The following is a 19,754-nucleotide window of genomic DNA, read 5'->3' as shown; positions in this document are numbered from 1 at the left end:
GAGGTCCCCTACATCTGTTCCCCCTCCCGGACAGCTTTCGTTTCGTCCATGTATCAGTCCCCTCTCTCCACCCTTGGCCCTGACTTGAGTAGAGCACGTTTGCAGTAAGAATCTGCCACAAGCCAAATGCCATTAGGTGTGACCAGGAAAGCCTGGTCAAGATTGCCCGTGGACAAGAGACAAGGTTAGGACTGGGCCTCTAGGGCCTTCTCTTCCTTCTTTCCCTTCTCCCATCATCCAAGTCTGTATTTTGCAAGATCTTTCTGGCACTGGAGTCCCAGAAACTCCAGAGATTACTCAACAGATGCAAACATTCAGGTGTATATCCTTTTGACTGTCCTTAGGTTACATAACTTATCTAGGCCTAAGTGTCCTTACCTGAAAATCTTAAATGTCAGAATTGTCATAAGGTTTACATGAGATTAATCATTCAAAGCTTCTGGCCCCGGTATAAACACGGAACAATTAAATGTTAGGCATTATTCAAGTTGCAGTTGTGGATTGGTATGGTACATACATTCTCTTAAAGCCTTATCTTTTGACCAACCCCTTGAGGACATGAGCCAAGTCTGATTTCTTTTTTTTTTTTTTTTTATTTTTTTAAATCTTTGTTTATTTTTGACAGAGACAGAGTATGAGCAGGGGAGGGGCTAGAGAGAGAGAGAGAGAGACACAGAACCCAAAGCAGGCTCCAGGCTCTGAGCTGTCACCACAGAGCGGACGCGGGGCTCGAACTCACAGACTGCTAGATCATGACCTGAGCCAAAGTCGGACGCCCAACCGACTGAGCCATCCAGGCGCCCCAAGATATTTACAGAACCATCTATGCATTTAGCAGACTGGAAGGACCAAGTGGAAACTCAGTAAACGTTTTAAGTGCTGACCAAATCCTGGGCTTATGGCTCTTTTGAACCAAAGCAAAGCACACAAGGAAATTAAATGAGACCTTAGCTTCTTTAACAAGCACACTTAATACAATCAACCATCCAGTTTCAAGTCTGTCCATAAAAGCATTTGCCCTTTCATGGTATTTTTTTAACTCTTTTTTTCCTTATGAATATTATTATTTTAATCAAAATCAGTGAGAGAACAGGATGCCAAGTTAGACTATCCAATTACATTAGGAGAAATTATGTTAGTAATGCTCTATGTTTTCAACATATTTTAATAAGTTGAATAGAGGGGAAATTCAGGTATTAGAACTTAAGTCCCATTACTAGTCCTAATCAGCATATAGTAGCTGTCCTACTGTAGCTTATTGAATGTGGAAAAGCTAACATTCACAATTGGGTCTGCTTTTCCACTTTTGCCCTTCTAAAGGACATACGAAATGGAAAACAACTTTGGTAACTTTGTCTAACTGTGATCATATGACTCACTCTTCTTGGCTGGTCTCACTCTGTTGCTTCTGACTGAAGAGAAGACACACATTTCAGGCTTGTACTCCATGTGACTTTAATTCTTGTGGGAAAAAAAAATCAGCCTCATTACTCTATGGTCAAGACACTGTACTATTTTTTTTACAGCTCTATGGCTGTGTTTTATCCTTTTTAAAATATGAGTTTCTTGAATTTGAACAAATTATAGAAAAGTTCTTCTATACAGATTTCCCTCCTGGTTCCAAAGTCATTTCAGTTTTAGTCTGTGTAAAACCCAACTTTTTTTTAATATCTGAATTTTTCTGAATTATGAGAATAGTTCCCTCTTGCTTTGGAGGACAGTTTGTGGCTAATATATTCTGGAAACTATTCTTTGTGTAATATTGTACAGCTTAATTTACACATTCTTGAAAGTTGAGATTTTTTTTTTTTAATGTTTATTTTTTGAGAGAGAGGGAGCTAGTGCACACAGTGGGGAGGGGCAGAGAGAGGGAGACAGAGAATCCAGAGCAGGCTTCACACTGTCAACATAAAGCCAGACACGGGACTCAAACTCACAGAACTGGGAGACCATGACCTGAACTGAAGTCTGACATTTAACCAGCTGAGCCTCCCAGGTGCCCCAAAAAGATTTCTTTTGAAGTTTATTTATTTAATTTGAGAGACAGAGAGAGAGAGAATCCCAAGCAGGCTCTGTGCCCTCAGTCCAGAGCCCAGTGCAGGGCTGGATCCCCCAAACTGTGAGATCATGACTGAGTCAAAATCAAGAGTTAGACACTTAACCAACAAGCCACCCAGGCATCCCTACTTGAGGGATTTTTGCTTAAATTATCCTAAAATACTATTTATTAGTATCATCTCTCATTACTGAGATATAGGACATCCTGCCCTCACAGCTGATAGAGTATTCATTTACTCCTCCACATTGATAAACAGGGGCATCTGGAAACTTGTTTTTCAAAGGTTGTTTGACTGGTTTAACTAGTAATAGTTCTTAATTAGATCATTTGAATCAGTAAAAAAATGTATGCATGCTCCATTTTATACAATGGTTTGTTAATATGTGAGAAACAAATTCCTTCAGATATTTTCCTCTAATGTATTTGAAAGACATAAATTTGATATTTTACATAAATTTGTAAATGTATTATTTTATAATGCAAAGTATCTCTTAATTTACTTCTTTTATGTGTTATTTTCATAGATTTTTGGAAACAGTGCATTGTATTAACTAATGTGCTCCTAATATTTATTTGATGGGGGCGCCTGGGTGGCTCAGTCAGTTGAGCGTCCGACTTCAGCTCAGGTCATGATCTCACAGTCTGTGGGTTCGAGCCCCGAGTCAGGCTCTGTGCTGACAGCTCAGAGCCTGGAGCCTGTTTCCAATCCTGTGCCTCCCTCTCTCTCTGCCCCTCCCCCACTCTCACTTTGTCTCACTCTTTCAAAAATAAATACAAAAAATTTTTTTAAATATTTATTTGATGGATAAAAAATGAATTAAATTTTACTTACAGTGTAGAGTGGGTGGCAGTAAAGTAAATGCACAAGATGTTTGGAGAAAGTTCAATTCTGGAAATGGAAAAGAAAAATATGTTCAGGTGCTAAAGAAATTTAAAGAAGCAAAACACACCAGAGCAATTTTGTATCATTTCAAGTCTGGATGCATTACTTCTGCTTAAACCCTCTCAGTGGTGTGGGGGTGCTGGGGTGACTCAGTCTGTTAAGCAGTCAGCTCTTGGTTTCAGGTCAGGTCATGTTCTCATGGTTTGTGGGTTTGAGCCCTACGTCAGGCTCTGTACTGGCAGTAAGTAGCCTGCCTGGCTCTCTCTCTGACCCTCCCACTCTTTCTCAAAAGAAAAACAAAAACAAAAACAAAAAAACCTCTCCATGTTTTTAAGATACAAAGTTCAAGCGTCTTAACCTGGCATACAAGGGAGATTATCTCTTCTGGTTTTCCTTTCTCCCAGCACAATACCTTTATATTTCAGTCTATTTGGTATTTGCCTCTTCACTTCCACAGGATGAATTCACACAACCTCAGAATCAAATGTTGATAGCAAATGGTAAAGAACATGGACCCTGTATGTAGCTAGGCTGCCTGGGTTCAGATCTCAGCTCTGCTATTCTCTAACCATGGGGGCTCTTGTGGTTAATAGTTTAAAAAGAGGCACAGAATAGCAAGATGGAAGATCATGTCCAGACCAGATTCTGTTTGCAGTTTTCAGTATCTGTTTGGGAAAGGATTATACTTTGTGATGCTTTCTGTATTTTCATAAACTAGAATACATGAGGCAGGATTCAAACCGTGGACTAGATGGTAGTATAGATTGCTTTTATCTTTATGCTTCCCTGTTTTATAAACTGTCTTTGACCCTGACACCCAAGTTTCACTCATTCTGCCCAACCTCAAGACTTCAGTGTCCATTTCTCTCATCTGCTTGATTGGAGTTGCTTCCTAAATGAATTTCCTTTCTCTCTCAGAGTTCACCACCTCTTAAATGATCATGTCAAATACACATCTGGTCTTTGCACAAGCTCTCCTAAACTTCAAGAATCCTCATAGACTGCAGGTTCAAGTTCAAGTTCTTATAGCCAAGATCTCTCTAATCAAGGCTTAGAAAACCATATAACCTTAATGGCTTCACTGAAGTACTTCAGAGGTTCCACAAACATTATATATATTTTTTAAGTTTATTTATTTTTTGAGAGAGAGAGCACGCGAGTGAGCATGAGCGGGGGAGGGCCAGAGAGCGAAGAAGACAGAATCCGAAACAGGCTCCAGATTTTGATATTAAATCTTAAATTATAGTTGAACTACCCTATCAATCCTAACAAAGCAATTGCATGTACACTCAATTGTGATGTTTCTCTGATTTTAACATACTGAAGGTTACCAGATTATGCAATTGGGAATAATGTTTCTTTCTCTTCTGAATGCCTGTGTTTCAACTTGCAGAATAAATCAGTGATTAAGGTTGAAGGGCGCATGGGTGGGTCATGTGGTTAGCAGCAGGCTTTGATTTCCAGCTCAGGTCTTGGTCTCTGGCTCAGGTCTTGATCTCAGGGTCTTGAGATCAAGCCCCACCTCGGGCTCTGTGCTGAGCATGGAGCCTGCTTAAGATTCTCTGCCTTCTGCCCCTCTCCTGCTCGCTCTCTCTCTTAAGAAAAAAAAAAAAAAAAAAAAGAGGCTCTGTGTTGTGCCCAGAATTCGTGATCCCCAAAGACCACCAGGGAGCCGAGTCCGATGCAAAAGCAAAAGAGCCTTTATTCTAGCTAGCTCGAGCTCAGTCCCCTACCTGCACCGACGCAGCGGTGAGATACCAGGGAGAGAGAGAGAGTTTCAAAAGCACAAAGGTTTTATAGGGGTCTAGGGGCAGCCAATTGGCTGGGGAAGGGGCGTGTTTTGATCAAGAAGCTTGAATGGGTGAGCGGGAGGTCACTCAAAGGGAGGAGGCGTGGTCTAGGTGAAGGACACAGAACAAGATGGAGCCGGCCGGCGTAGGCCCGCCCTTTCACTCTGTACTTATCTTTTTTATCATTTTCACTTCTGCATGTTAAATCACTTAAACTTGTATAGCTGTATAATAATTGGATGCCCTGCTTGGATGGATCTACTCCCTAGCATTATTTCTCATTACAGCATAGTAGTTGTTCAACAAGAGCACCGAAAACACTTCATGGTAATGTACGATAGACAGCATTTGAAGTTGTTTTCAATTTTGGTTACTTCATGTCTGATATTTGTATGTATAAACAAAAGCAATCAATATTATTAGTGACTGACTATTGAAGCAAACACTTTCTGCTACTTTTCTTTCAAGCTTCTGATATTTTTTTTAAGTTTATTTATTTATTGGGGGGAGGGGGGATGGACAGAGAGAGGGGGAGAGAGAATCCTGACTCAGAGTTTGATCTCACCAACCCTGCCATCATGACCTGAGCCAGAATCCAGAGTCAGATGCCTAACCAACTAAGCCACCTAGGCACCTCTAATCTACTTTAATGGAAGCAGATTTTAGGGATTTTAGGGCAAGCTGCAATACAAATCAGAATTTTCTTAGTATTGTGCACCCAAATAGAAAAAAAAAAAAAATAAGAAAACAATCAGACATTAATCCATGGTTGCAAACTTTTTGTTCATCAAAAGAGCCTTATTATCATCATTGATTTCATTTATAACAGAAAAATATTATGCAACTAAAATGAAAAAAGAAAGACATTTAAATTATAAAGTACCACTTATCTATTTTATATTATTTGTGTTATAAATGCAATTTTATTTGAAAGTAAATATTTACTAGTTATGTTTGGAAACTATGGCTTTGACTATCTCAGCCCACCTTCTGCTCCACATGCATATCAAGGGCCTTCTGACATGGAGTCTTTGTTCATGCCTTCTTTCCTATTATTAAAATAAAATGCAAACTGGAGACCAAACTTGAAAATTCCCTAAGGAAACAAAATCATTTAAGCCCTGTAAACAAAACTAAATCTTATTTCATGAACGTTAGTGAAATTTAGGTTATTTCTTATAAATGCCTCTGATAATCATAAAATACACAAGTCATCTTCCTAAAATGGTGTAAGATAATCACTTAAATTTTTTTATGAAGATATAATTGACATATAACATTAGTTTCAGTTATAGAACATAATGATTTGATATCTGTGTATATTGCAAGATGATCACCACAATATATCTAGTTAACAGCCATCACCACACATAGCTACAATTTTTTCTTGTGATGATATCTTAAAAGTGATATACAATACAGTGTTATTAGCTATAGTCACCATGCTGTGCATTACATCCCGTGATTTATTTATTTTATAACTGGAAGCATGTACTTTTTGACCCCTTAACCCATTTGCCTACTCCTTACCCCCTCTGACAGGCAGCATTCTGTTCTCTATGAGTTTGGAGATTTTTGTATGTTTTTCATTTTTAGATTCTACATGTAAGTGAGATGATATGGTATTTGTCTTTCTCTGACTTATTTCACTTAGCATAATGTCCTCAAGTTCCCTCCATGTTGTAAATGACAACAATGTCTTTTTAATGACTGAATTTTATATACATATAATTATATATATAATTATATACAATATATAATTATGTAACACATATAATTATATATAATCATGTAGTTATATATAATATATAATACATATAATTATATATAACTACATGATTATGTAGTTATAATATGAAACACATTTTCTTTTTTCCTTTTTTTTTTTTAATTTTTTTTTTTTCAATGTTTATTTATTTTTTTGGGACAGAGAGAGACAGAGCATGAACGGGGGAGGGGCAGAGAGAGAGGGAGACACAGAATCGGAAGCAGGCTCCAGGCTCTGAGCCATCAGCCCAGAGCCTGACGCGGGGCTCGAACTCACGGACCGCGAGATCGTGACCTGGCTGAAGTCGGACGCCTAACCGACTGCGCCACCCAGGCGCCCCTTTTTTTTTTCTTTTTTTTTAATGTTTATTTATTTTTGAGAGAGACACAGAGTGCAAGTTGGGGAGGGGCAGAGAGAGAAGGAGACACAGAATCTGAAGCGGGCTCCAGGCTCTGAGCTTTCAGGACAGAGACGAACACAGGGCTCAAACCCATGAACCATGAGATCATGACCTGAGCCAAAGTCAGGCACTTAACCGACTAAGCCACCCAGGCACCCCATACAGACATATTTTCTTTATCCATCCACTCATTGATGGACACAGGTTGCTTCCTTGCCTTGGTATCGTAAATAATGCTGCAGTGAATATACAGATACATATATCTTTTTGATTTAGTGTTACCATTTCCTTTGGATAAATACCCAGAAGTAGAATTGCCGGATGATATGATATTTCAATTTTTAATTTTTTGAGGACCTTTCATCCTGTTTCTCACAGTGGCTACACCAATTTGTATTCCTACCAACAATACACAAGTGTCCCCTCTTGTCCACATCCTCATCAACACTTACTATTTTTTGTCTTTTAGATTCTAGCCATTTTGACAAGTATGAGGTGATAGCTCATTGTGGTTTTGATTTGCATTTCCCTGATGATTAGTGATATTGAGCACCTTTTCAGATACCTGTTGATTGGGTGATTTTTTTTGCAGCACAATCCTGCTAATTGTGCTCTAAGACAGCTATTAATGCCTGCAATAATATATTTGGAAAAAATGCTGCCGAGAGACTGTGACACCCTTTAATTATTTTCATATCATGTTCCAAGTTCATTATTTTAGCTGCTCAGTAGAGCACAAGTCAGGGTCACTTATCCAGCCTTAGGGAACCAACTCATTACATTATAGTATATCATGTTTTGTTTTGTTTTATTTTTTTTTTCAACGTTTATTTATTTTTGGGACAGAGAGAGACAGAGCATGAACGGGGGAGGGGCAGAGAGAGAGGGAGACACAGAATCGGAAACAGGCTCCAGGCTCTGAGCTGTCAGCACAGAGCCCGACGCGGGGCTCGAACTCACGGACCGCGAGATCGTGACCTGGCTGAAGTCGGCCGCTTAACCGACTGCGCCACCCAGGCGCCCCTGTTTTGTTTTATTTAATGTTTATTTTTGAGGGGCGCCTGGGTGGCGCAGTCGGTTAAGTGTCCGACTTCTGCTCAGGTCATGATCTCACAGTCCGTGAGTTTGAGCCCGCGTCGGGCTCTGTGCGGACAGCTCAGAGCCTGGAGCCTGCTTCAGATTCTGTGTCTCCCTCTCTCTCTGCCCCTCCCCTGCTCATGCTGTGTCTCTCTCTGTCTAAAAAATAAATAAAAACATTAAAAAAATAAAATAAAAACAATGTTTATTTTTGAGAGAGAGAGTGGGGAGTGGGGCAGAGAGTGAGACACAGAATCCAAAGCAAGCTCCAGGCTCTGAGCTGTCAGCCCAGAGCCCAACACAAGGCTTGTACTCAAGAACTGCGGGGGCGCCTGGGTGGCGCAGTCGGTTAAGCGTCCGACTTCAGCCAGGTCACGATCTCGCGGTCTGTGAGTTCGAGCCCCGCGTCAGGCTCTGGGCTGATGGCTCGGAGCCTGGAGTCTGTTTCCGATTCTGTGTCTCCCTCTCTCTCTGCCCCTCACCCGTTCATGCTCTGTCTCTCTCTGTCCCAAAAATAAATAAAAAAATAAAAATAAAAAAAAAAAAAAAAAAAAAAAAAAAGAACTGCGAAATCATGACCTGAACCGAACTCAAACACTTAACCAACTGAGCCACCCAGGTGACCCTATAGTACATCTTTTTGAAAAACTTATGCTACCACTAAAAAGTAAGACTTTTAAGTATGTGTGAAAATGTTTAGAATAATCATAAAAGGCAGAATTCAAACTGTATTCTATAATGATCACAGCTGTGTGTTATATAGTTTCACATAAGGCCAAAACTGAAAAAGACCACTGAAAAATGAGAAAAAAGATACATACAATGAAAGCAGGACTTTAGGTATTTTCTGTCATTGCTTAAAATACTGTATAACTTCTAATTAACTTTTAAAAGCACTATACGTATAGTTTCAATGTGAGTTTAAAATATCCATTTCAGGATTTCGAAGAGGTATTTGTACTCCTATATTCATTGCACCATTATTCACAATAGCCAAGATGTGGAAGCAACCTAGATGTCCATTCACAGATGAATGGGTAAAGAAAATGTAGTATATACATACCTTACAAAAGAAGGCTATCTTGCCATATGTGACAACATGAATGAACTTGGAGGACATTATGTTAAATAAAGTAAGTCAGCCCCAGAAATACAAATACTGTATGATTCCACTTGTATCAGGTATCTGAAAGAGTCACATTCATAGAAGCAGAGTAGAATGGTGATTTCCAGGGGCTCGGGAAGGGGAAATGGGGAGTTGCTATTCATAATGGGTATGAAGTATATATAATATACCTTTATATTCATAATGGGTATGAAGTTTCGGGTGTACACAATGAGTAAGTTCTAGAGATCTGTACCACACTGTATGTAGTTAATAATACCGTATTGTGCAATTAAAAATGTGTTAAGAGGGTCTATCTCATGTTAAGTGTTCTTAACACAATATATATATTTCCAGTGTGTTATATTTAAGTATATTTCATATATATGTATATTTATACAGATATGTATTTCCAATTCAGTTAGCAACTTTGCCTTCTCCAGTCTCAACCTGGGAATCCAGGGGAGTGTTTTAGGAGACTAGATGTTGTATTTCATATCACACACGAATCATTCCTGTGGCAGCCCCCAGTGGAATAGCAATGATAAATCTTCTAATATGTACTTTTCTATAGATGAATTAGGGTGACGGCCTTCAGTGAAATAAAGCTATTTGGTTGGAAAATAAATAAATTAACAAGATAAACATTTCCCCACTTATAAATCCTAAATGGACACCAGCCAGTTCCCAGTCGTCTTGAGCTGTGACTTGAAACATTGCTACTCTTCAGTCATATCTACACTGTGAGTTTTCTGCCTACCTCAGGGTACCCTGCGGTACCTGTAATGCATCAGTTCCATTTACTGATGTCTAACAAAACACTTCCAAATGCTGAAAGGATAGAATGGACTAATATATTGAGTAATCCTAGAGTATAATCAGTCTAATAGCATTGAAGTGCTGTTCACTGGAATGCAGTTGGGAAAGTAGTGGGAGGAAAGAAAGGGTGACAGAATTTAGAGATAGCTTTTAGTGACCAGATGTAGAAGGAAGGGAAAGTAGATTTCAACAGGCAGGCTTTATTTCCCATTTTGTATAAGAACCTGGAAGAAAAATTGGTTTTATATAAATATCTTGTAATAATTAATGATTTTTCACTCTTTTAAAAAATTTTTTAAATGTTTATTTTTGAGAGAGAGACAGAGAGACAGAGCATGAGCAGGGAGGGGCAGAGAGAGAGGGAGACACAGAACCACAGAGCCTGACGAAGGGGCTCCAACCCACGAACTACCAGATCATGACCTGAGCCGAAGTTGGATGCTTAACTGACTGAGCCATTTTAGAAGGCAAAACATAACATTTTAAATATCCATCCCCTTTAACATATTATATCTTTACCAGGAGAAACACTACACAGCAATTAAAAACAATGAGAGATCTACATATACTTACAGGAAAACTTCACCAGAATATATTGTTAAGTAAAGAAATCATGTGTGTATGATTGCAGAGTAGTGTGTATGATGTGACTCCACTTATGTAAAAAAGAATAAACCAAAATTATACATTTGTGGTATTTGTATAGAAATTCATAGAAAAATATCTGAAAGGAAACTAAACTGTTAACGGTGGTTATTCTAGAATATTAGAGTAGGAGTTCAAAGTAAAGGGGGCTTTTTAATTTTCCATTCTATATGCATTGCCTTGTTTTAATTTTTGCTGTATGTAATTACATACTATTTGTATAAATTTTTGTTTTAATTAAGAATCAACGGGTGCCTAGGTGGCTCAGTCGGTTGAGTGTCTGACTTCAGCTGAGGTTATGATCTCACAGTTCATGAGCTCAAGCCCCGCGTCTGGCTCTGTGCTGACAGGTCAGAGCCTGGAGCCTGCTTCCGATTCTGTCTCTCTCTCTCCCTCTGCCCCTCCCTACTTCACGCTCTTTCTCTCTCTCTGTCTCTCTGTCTCTGTCTCTCTCTCAAAAATAAATAAGCATTAAAAAAATCAAAAATTATCCAGTAATTTATTAAACTTTTAATTGTGTAGGCCCTGCAATATTAAAAAGAATGACACATTTCAATATCTTCAAGACATTGACAAGTCAAAAAATCAGGTTAAAGCCCAATGACAGTATGATTCTATGGAAAAATTTGCTTTTGTTTATGCATAGATGCCTGGAAGAATATTTATAGAGAATTCGATAGTAGTTCATTCTTTTTCAGGTGATTTTTACTTTATTCTTTATGCTGTTATAATTAATACTCATTTTTATTTCATTGTGGATAGAAAGGCATATCACCTCCACCTTCTTTTTTAAATATCTGTGTATATATCTGTTCCCGAAGAGGTGATAAAAACATTCTAAAATTTCAAATCATCAGACATTTGTTCTACAGCAAGCTCTCTTCTATACAGGAGAAGTATAAGAAGGAATGAGATATATTCTCTTCTTTCAAGGGACTAGAAGGCTAGTGTTTGTAAGAAATATTTTTTGGACTTTGCCTAAAAAAGGTTGTTAGAATCTAATGATTTGGAAACAAGAGAGTCACATTATTGCTGTTCAAAACAATATAATGGATAGAATATAAAATAACATCTTTTGTGTTTTAGAATAAGTAATCTGTGGCTCTCCTTTCTGATAATAATTGAATAGCTATGCCAATTATCTATTAGAAGTCAATCATTGGGGCACCTGGGTGGCTCAGTCAGTTGGGCATCTGACTTCAGCTCAGGTCATGATCTCACGGTCCATTAGTTCGAGCTCTGCATCGGGCTCTGTGCTGACAGCTCAGAGCCTGGAGTCTGCTTTGGATTCTGTCTCCCTCTCTCTCTTCCCCTCCCCTGCTCACACTCTGTGTCTCTCAGAAATAAATAAACATTAAACATTTTTTAAAAATAAAAAATAAAAGTCAATACTATTAATAATAAAACTAGACTCTCTGCATGTAAGAGAAGGATTATTTTTACATCCTTTCAGTTGAGAGGTGCAGGAAAAGGAACAGAGGTATTGCCCATAGCCAGATCATTCATAAGTGTACCCATCGAATCACAATAAAATGAAAATCCATTAGGAAGATATTACAATTATAAATATGTATGCATCTAGCATCAAAGCATCAAATACATGGAGTAAAATACAGAAATGAAGGGAGAAATAGAGACTTCAATATTCAACTTTAAATAATGGATAGAATAACTAGATCAACAAACATACCAACTGATTTCCAACAAGGGTGCCAAGTCTATTCAATGGGCAAGAAATAGTGTTTCCAAGAAATAATGTGGAGACAATTGGATATCCACATGCAGAGTATGCAAAGGAATAAAGTTGGATCCTTTCCTCACACCATATGCAAAAATTAACACAAAATGGTTCAAAGACCTAAGTAAATGTGCCAAACTATAAAACTCTTAGAAGACACAGAAATAAATTTCATGATCTCAGATTTGGTGGGGGATTTTTAGATATGACACAAAAAGCATGAGTAGCAAAAGAAAAAGGACACCACTAAGAAGGTGAAAAATGATGGGGCACCTGGGTGGCTCACTTGGTTCAGCTGCCGACTTCAGCTCAGCTCATGATCTCGTGGTTTGCAGGTTCAAGCCCTGCATCCTGTCAGCACAGAGCCCACTTCAGATCCTCTGTCCTCCTCTCTCTCTCTGCCCCTCCCCTGCTTGTTCTCTGTCTCTCTCCTCTCTCTTTCTCTCTCTCAAAAATAAATGAACATTTTAAAAAAAGAAAGTGAAAAATGACTTATGGAATAGGAGGAAATATTTTTTTTTTAATTTTTTTTTCAACTTTTTTTTAAATTTATTTTTGGGACAGAGAGAGACAGAGCATGAACGGGGGAGGGGCAGAGAGAGAGGGAGACACAGAATCGGAAACAGGCTCCAGGCTCTGAGCCATCAGCCCAGAGCCTGACGCGGGGCTCGAACTCACGGACCGCGAGATCGTGACCTGGCTGAAGTCGGACGCCTAACCGACTGCGCCACCCAGGCACCCCTGGAATAGGAGGAAATATTTGCAAACCATACATCTCATAAGGGATTTATATCTAGAATATATAAAGAACTCTCGCAAGTCAATAATAAAAATGATAAAAGCCCATTTTAAAAATGCACAATGGATCTGGATAGACGTTTTTTCCAAGGACATACAACTGGCCAATAAACCCATGAAAAGATGCTCAATGCCATTATTCATTAGGGAAATCCACATCAAAAATTCAATACAATACCATTTACACCAGGTAGGCTAGAATCAAAAAGTGAAATAACAAGTGTTGGTGAGAATGTGAAGAAAATGGAACCCTTATGTACTAGTGGGAAAGGAAAATTGGAAACAATTTGGCAGCTGGTCAAATATTAACTAAACATAGAGTCGCCATGTGACAGCCATTCATTTCTTACCCTAAAAAATGAAAATATATGGTCACACAAAAACTTGCATAGAAATATTTATAGCAATACTAATTGCCAAAGCTGAAAACAACCCAAATTCATGTCAACTGATGAATAGATAAACAACATGTGGTAAATCCAAACAATGGAATCTTATTTGGTAATAAAAAGGAATGAAGTACTGATATATGCTCCAAAAATTGATGAACCTTGAAGATGTTGTGCTAAGTGAAAGAAGCTAGCCACAGAATACCATATATTATATGATTCAATTTCTATGAAATACAGCATAAGTATAGACCATATCCATTATCACAGAAAGTTCTATTGGGCAGCTCTGGTCTGTACAATAGTAATAGAAAAGTTTGTTGTTCTTTAGGCATGAATAATTTCTAACAAGTCTTTTTTATTAGTATTATTTATTTTTGAGAGAGACAGAGACAGAATGCGAGTGGGTTAGGGGCAGAGAGAGAGGGAGACACAGAATCGGAAGCAGGCTCCAGGCTCTGAGCTGTCAGCACAGAGCTTGACGCAGGGCTTGAACTCACGAGCAGTGAGATCATGACCCAAGCCGAAGTCAGACGCTCAACCGACTGAGCCACGCAGGTGCCCCTGTAGCAAGTCTTTTAAGAGCTGGCAGCAAACAGTTAGAAGATGGATTCTTAGCAAGAATGGGATGTAAGGAGATTTGACTTTAGAAAGAAGGTGATGTGATAAAAGCACAAAAAGATTTGAATCTGCCACATTACTAGCTCTGAAGACAGACGAAGGGGCCATGAGTTAAGGAATATAAAAAATACAATTCTAGAAGCTGGAGAAAAACAGGAAATAGATTCTTCCCTAGAGCTTCCAAAGGGAATATGGCTCTGTTGACACATGTTGAAACTGGTTTTGGAATTATAAATGTGTGTTGTTTTAAGCCACTGATTTGGTGGCAATCTGTGACAAATTAATATAAACCTAATGGAGGCTTTAGGGGACAATCAGTTTCCTTGCCTTTTACAGCTTCTGGAGGTTACCCATATTCCTTCTCATAAGCCCCTTTCTCCCTCTCCAAAGTTGGCAAAGGCGAGTCAAATCCTTCTCATATGGCCTCCCTCTGTCTTCTGCCTCCCTCTTCCAATTTTGGCCCCAGTGAGCTCACTCAGATAATCTCTATTTTAAATTCGGTTGATTAGCAATCTCAATTCCATCTGCAACCTTAATTTTCCTTTGCCATGTAACGTTCGCAGGTTCCAGAAATTAGGATGTGGATATCTTTGTGGGGCCATTGCTCTACCTACCACAATGGGTCAATCATCCTCTTAATAAAATTGAAGATATTAATCAAAACTTTGGCTTGGAGAGTTGCTCACCTCTACCTGGAAATGGAAAAGTGGTAAAATATTCAGAACTTTGTGTCTGATGGGGTGAGATTGGAATGGAGTGAGTAATGGGATTCAAGGATGATTCCAAGATAAGAACTGAGGGATCACAGAAAAGGATAGGAAATGATGATTCCAGGTTTGGACGTTTAAAATTTTAAACGTCTATGGCATTTGCACTTGAAAATGCCCAGTAAGCAGTTTCATATATGAGTATATGGAAGTATGAAGCTCCGTGAAGGTGTTTAGGTTGGAGATAGGTTTAAGTGTCATTGTATACATTGTATACATGGTAGCCAAAGTCATGAGAGTGAGAAATGTTAAACAGGGCCGAAAGGATGTGAGAAGTAAGAAGATGAAATGGTATTTGAACCCAGGTCTCTCATACATAGTCCAAAGGTGCAGTTGGTAACTAGTATAATATACAGCATCCCCCAGAAGGGCCAGTGGTAAAGAAGTTTTGGAAAGTGGAAAGATGGGGAAGAAGATGAGGGTGGTAGCACACGTGTGGAATGATCAGAGATCTAGGGGCCAAGAGGAAGGAGGTTCAGATCTCTAATCTGCCACTAGCTCATTGTGCTAACTTAAGCAAGTCATGTAACTTTTTCTGAGCTTCCGGTTTTTACCTGTGAAATGTGAAAAATAATACATCTATTTGTTTCACAGAGTTGTTGAGATTTAGATAAGGTGCAAGAATTCTCTGGGAAGTTAAAAGTGCTACACAAATATCATTTATTTGAACAGTAAAGTAGTTCTTATCTGATCCCACCACCATTCTGACTTACTATGTGAGCTAAAAGTCACTGGGGTGCCTGGGTGGCGCAGTTGGTTAAGCGTCCGACTTCAGCCAGGTCACGATCTCGAGGTCTGTGAGTTCGAGCCCTACTTCAGGCTCTGGGCTGATGGCTTAGAGCCCGGAGCCTGTTTCCGATTCTGTGTCTCCCTCTCTCTCTGCCCCTCCCCCGTTCATGCTCTGTCTCTCTCTGTCCCCAAAATAAATAAACGTTGAAAAAAAAAAAATTTAAAAGTCATGCTGTATGGACCAAAATGGTTTTTTTTTTTTTCCAAAATGTGTTTTTGCCTTACAGAATCTGAATTAGAAAAAAAATAGATGATATGTTATATTAACATCATACACACACATAAAATATATTATGCAGGATATATGAGTGGGTATGGAAGAGGGGTTTTGGTATGACTGCAGAAACCAGCAGAGACTATCTGCATAATACCACTGGTATTAAAGTATAAAATGTGGTCAGATTAACTAGACAAATGTGTATTAGCCCTTTGGATAATTTTCTGTTGGGGACTTGAAGAATCTGAAGTTTTTAATCTCCTGTATCCACTTAGGAAAACTGGTTAAAACTCATTGACTGGGAATAAGAGTAGTAGATTAATAAAGACCATGAGGACTAGGTAGTGTTGCATCCACGCGACTCCTGAAACAGAATGCTACGGGCACCAGTGACAGTTGCAACAAAGTTTATTACAATGAGAGGCAAGGCCAACCGATCGGGACCAACACTCTTGATAAGAGTGTGGCCCCGAACAGCCGGGGTAAAGAGTTTTTAAAGCCGATCACATCGTTTTATCATTATCTGGGAACAGAACAGATAAACAGTTCCCAGATGAGTTAGAAACAGTTGCCAGATGAGTCAGAAACAGTTATCGAATGAGGTGATTATTTTAGACTTTCTGCCGCTAAGTTGCAACCAGTGGATCTCCTTGACCTTGTCTCTGATGCTCTTTTTTGAGCTTTTGTTTCCTTCATTGGTAAAGCCTAATTCACAAGAGTATGAAGTATGATTTACAAGAGTAAAAGCAAGGCTGTTATCTTTTGACCTTTAGTGTCAGAACAAAGTTGTTATCTTTCAAGCTAAGCGTTAGCCCTATAGTACAATTTAACCCTTATAAAAACCAGACAGAAGAGGTTGTTTAAGACCGTTTTATGGCATCATCTAGACTTCCTGTGCATGCGTTGCTTGTCAAAGGGCAAGATTTTCTTTCTAGCAGTGGTCTGAATCTCTCTGCTTTTCAGCCATTGTGGGCATGGCTGTCTGTAGCGTACATTTGCATTTTTGCTACTTGGCAGCCTCCAGCCACTCTTTTCCTAGTACTGACAGTTTCTAAAATAAAACTCCCTTTCTCTGTTTTCAGGTCTCATAGTTTGGGGGAGGGGAGGGCAGTGAGTGGACCCACCTGCTCCAAGGGACAGTCATGCCCTGGGGAGAGTAATGGGCTCAAGGATGAACACCTGATCAAATTCAGGCACGTGAGGACCAGGCTCTTAGATTTGGTTCTGGTTTTTTTTTTTTTTTTAACGTTTTTTTAATTTGTTTTTGAGACAGAGAGAGACAGAGCATGAACGGGGGAGGGGCAGAAAGAGGGGGAGACACAGAATCGGAAGCAGGCTCCAGGCTCTGAGCCATCTGGTTCTGGTTTTTAAGAGAAGATACTGCTCTTCTTTTTGATGGGTTTCTAACGTGAGGTTGGGAACCCAGTGTTGCTGCCAGCCTTTGGTACCATGTGTTTGAGAATGGAGCCAACAGAGAGACAAGGGGGATAGGCAGTTCGTGAGAGACCTGGTTCTAATGATTTTATTTTGGCCTCTGTTTTTCAGTTACACCAGTCAATATATATATATATATATATATATATATATATATATATACACACACACACACATATATATGTGTGTATATATATATACATTTATGTGTATATATACATATATATACACACATGTATTTATAAATTATATATATATTTATATTTATAAATTGTATATATTATATGTATATAAATATATATATTATATGTATTTATAAATTATATATATTTATATTTATAAATTATATATATGTATATATATATATACATATATATATATATTAGCTTATGCCATTATTTTAGGTCTAATTTCTTATTGGTTACAACCAAAAAAGCCCCAGTTGATTGTGGTCCCAGTGTTGGAAAATATCCATTCTCCTTTCCTTCCAGAGTAATAGAACTATGGCAACCAACTGTTCAGCATTGAAAATCCTGTGTCTCATAAAAATCTAGTCTCACTGGTTACCCTAGAAGCCATGTGGGCTGCTGGGAACAAAGCCTACATTTTCTAGTTTCTTCTAGTCTGGTATGGCCGGCCATATGACTAAGTTCTGGCTAGTCGGATGTTAGCGGAAATGGGCAGTGCAGCTTCCAAGAAATGCCCTTTAAAGGAAGGAACATGATCTGCCTTTATTCCTTTCTGTTGGCTGGAATATGATTACAAAGGGTAGACTTCCACAAACCACCGCAGATCAAGAGGAAACCTTAGAAAGGAAACACTTGTGACAGAGCAATAAGATGGAAGAAATCTTGCGCCCTGACACCATGAAGTCCTTCTACAACTCCGGACTAAACATTCCCAGACTTCTTGAATCTGAGAGAAAAATGAGCATCTATCTTAAGCTTCTGTGGTTTTGTTTATAACTCATGATTAATCTAATTCTAATTCACTAATGCAATGTCTGATTGAAAAAAAAAACTCTCTGTAATGTGTGTCTACCTCTCCAAACATTACACTGCCTATAAACTCACTTACCAAACTCGACTCTCTAAGATGGTCACATTTTCAACATGAGAAAATTCTCATCATTATAAATATAAGTCACCATTTTTGGCATTCCCAAAGAGATCACAGAGGTAATGGGACTTATTTATGATCCATGCCACTAGTGGATGTTTTTGCTTGCCTAGTTGACATTCACTCCTTTTTCTCCTCATAGAATCCCAATTTTGTACAGGTTTGCATTTCTACCCTTCTTCAACACACTCCTCACAAGTTCAGAAATGGAACTTGTGATAGTTTTATGTGTCAAACTAGGTAGGCTAGAGTATTCAGTTACCTAATCAGGTAGTAATCTAGGTGTTGCTGTGAAGTATTTTCCCCCCCAAATGTTTATTTATTTATTTTGAGAGAGACAGAGAGAGACAGAGGGGGAGAGAGAGGGGGAGGGCAGAGAGAGGGAGGGAGAGGATCCGAAGCAGGCTCCACACTGTCAGGACCTAGCTGATTCAGGCCTCAAACTCCTGAACCGTGAGATCTTGACCTCAAACAAGATGATGACCTGAGCAGATATCAAAAGTTGGAAGCTTCTTAACTGCCGATCCACCGAGGTGCCCTGCGGTAAAGTATTTTGTAGGTGTGATTAGCATCTAATCAGTTGACTTTAAAGAGATTATCTTTGTGGTAGATATGTAGATATAGATATAGATTACCCTTTCCCTCATTGATTCAGTTTCTCTGGAGAACCCTGACTGATACAGACCTAGTCAGTATAAGAGTAATTTTAACCTTGTGTTTGCAATTGGTTCTAGACCAGACATGTGATCAGATTGGACGAATGAAATACAAGGAAATGTTTGATTTGAATTCTGGGGAAGTTCTTCTTTTTATAATTCTGTGAAAGCTTCTAGCAGCAGCTGCCTCTGTCTTCCTTTGACTTCCTTTGACAGTAGTTTCCTTAGATATGAGGCCTACAAGGGCTGCGGCCTTTTCGAGGTCAGGCTGAGGATAAAGCCAGCACACAAAAAACGGCAGAGCCAGGAGACTTGCAGAGAAATGGAGCTAGGCTGTTGGTTGAAGTGAGCACTGAAGCCTGTCCTACCTCTGGGATTTTCCAAACCATATTATTTCCTTATTGTTTAGGTTGTAATTGAGTTTTCTGAGAACTGTAGTCAAAATTATTCTACCTAATATAACGCTTTTCCTTAAGGTAAATACTTTAGGATATTAAGAAGCTAGTGTGGCTGATTTGTCAGTTGAAATCCATGTTTCGTGTGGGTATGGTTTAAACACGTTTAATTATTAGGGATTAAAAACTAGTAATATAAATCAAGTATAGTTTTTAATAGATTCTTTGCAAGTTGAATAGCAATTATTTGTAAGGTTTCAATGTGTTCTATTACTTTGTTTTAGG

Source organism: Lynx rufus, unplaced genomic scaffold (assembly GCF_022079265.1).
Source record: "Lynx rufus isolate CCGP_SWC_20201006 ecotype Redwood Valley unplaced genomic scaffold, mLynRuf1.p SCAF_1, whole genome shotgun sequence".
NCBI classification, from domain to species: domain Eukaryota; kingdom Metazoa; phylum Chordata; class Mammalia; order Carnivora; family Felidae; genus Lynx; species Lynx rufus.
Note: the sequence above shows the minus strand (reverse complement) of the source record.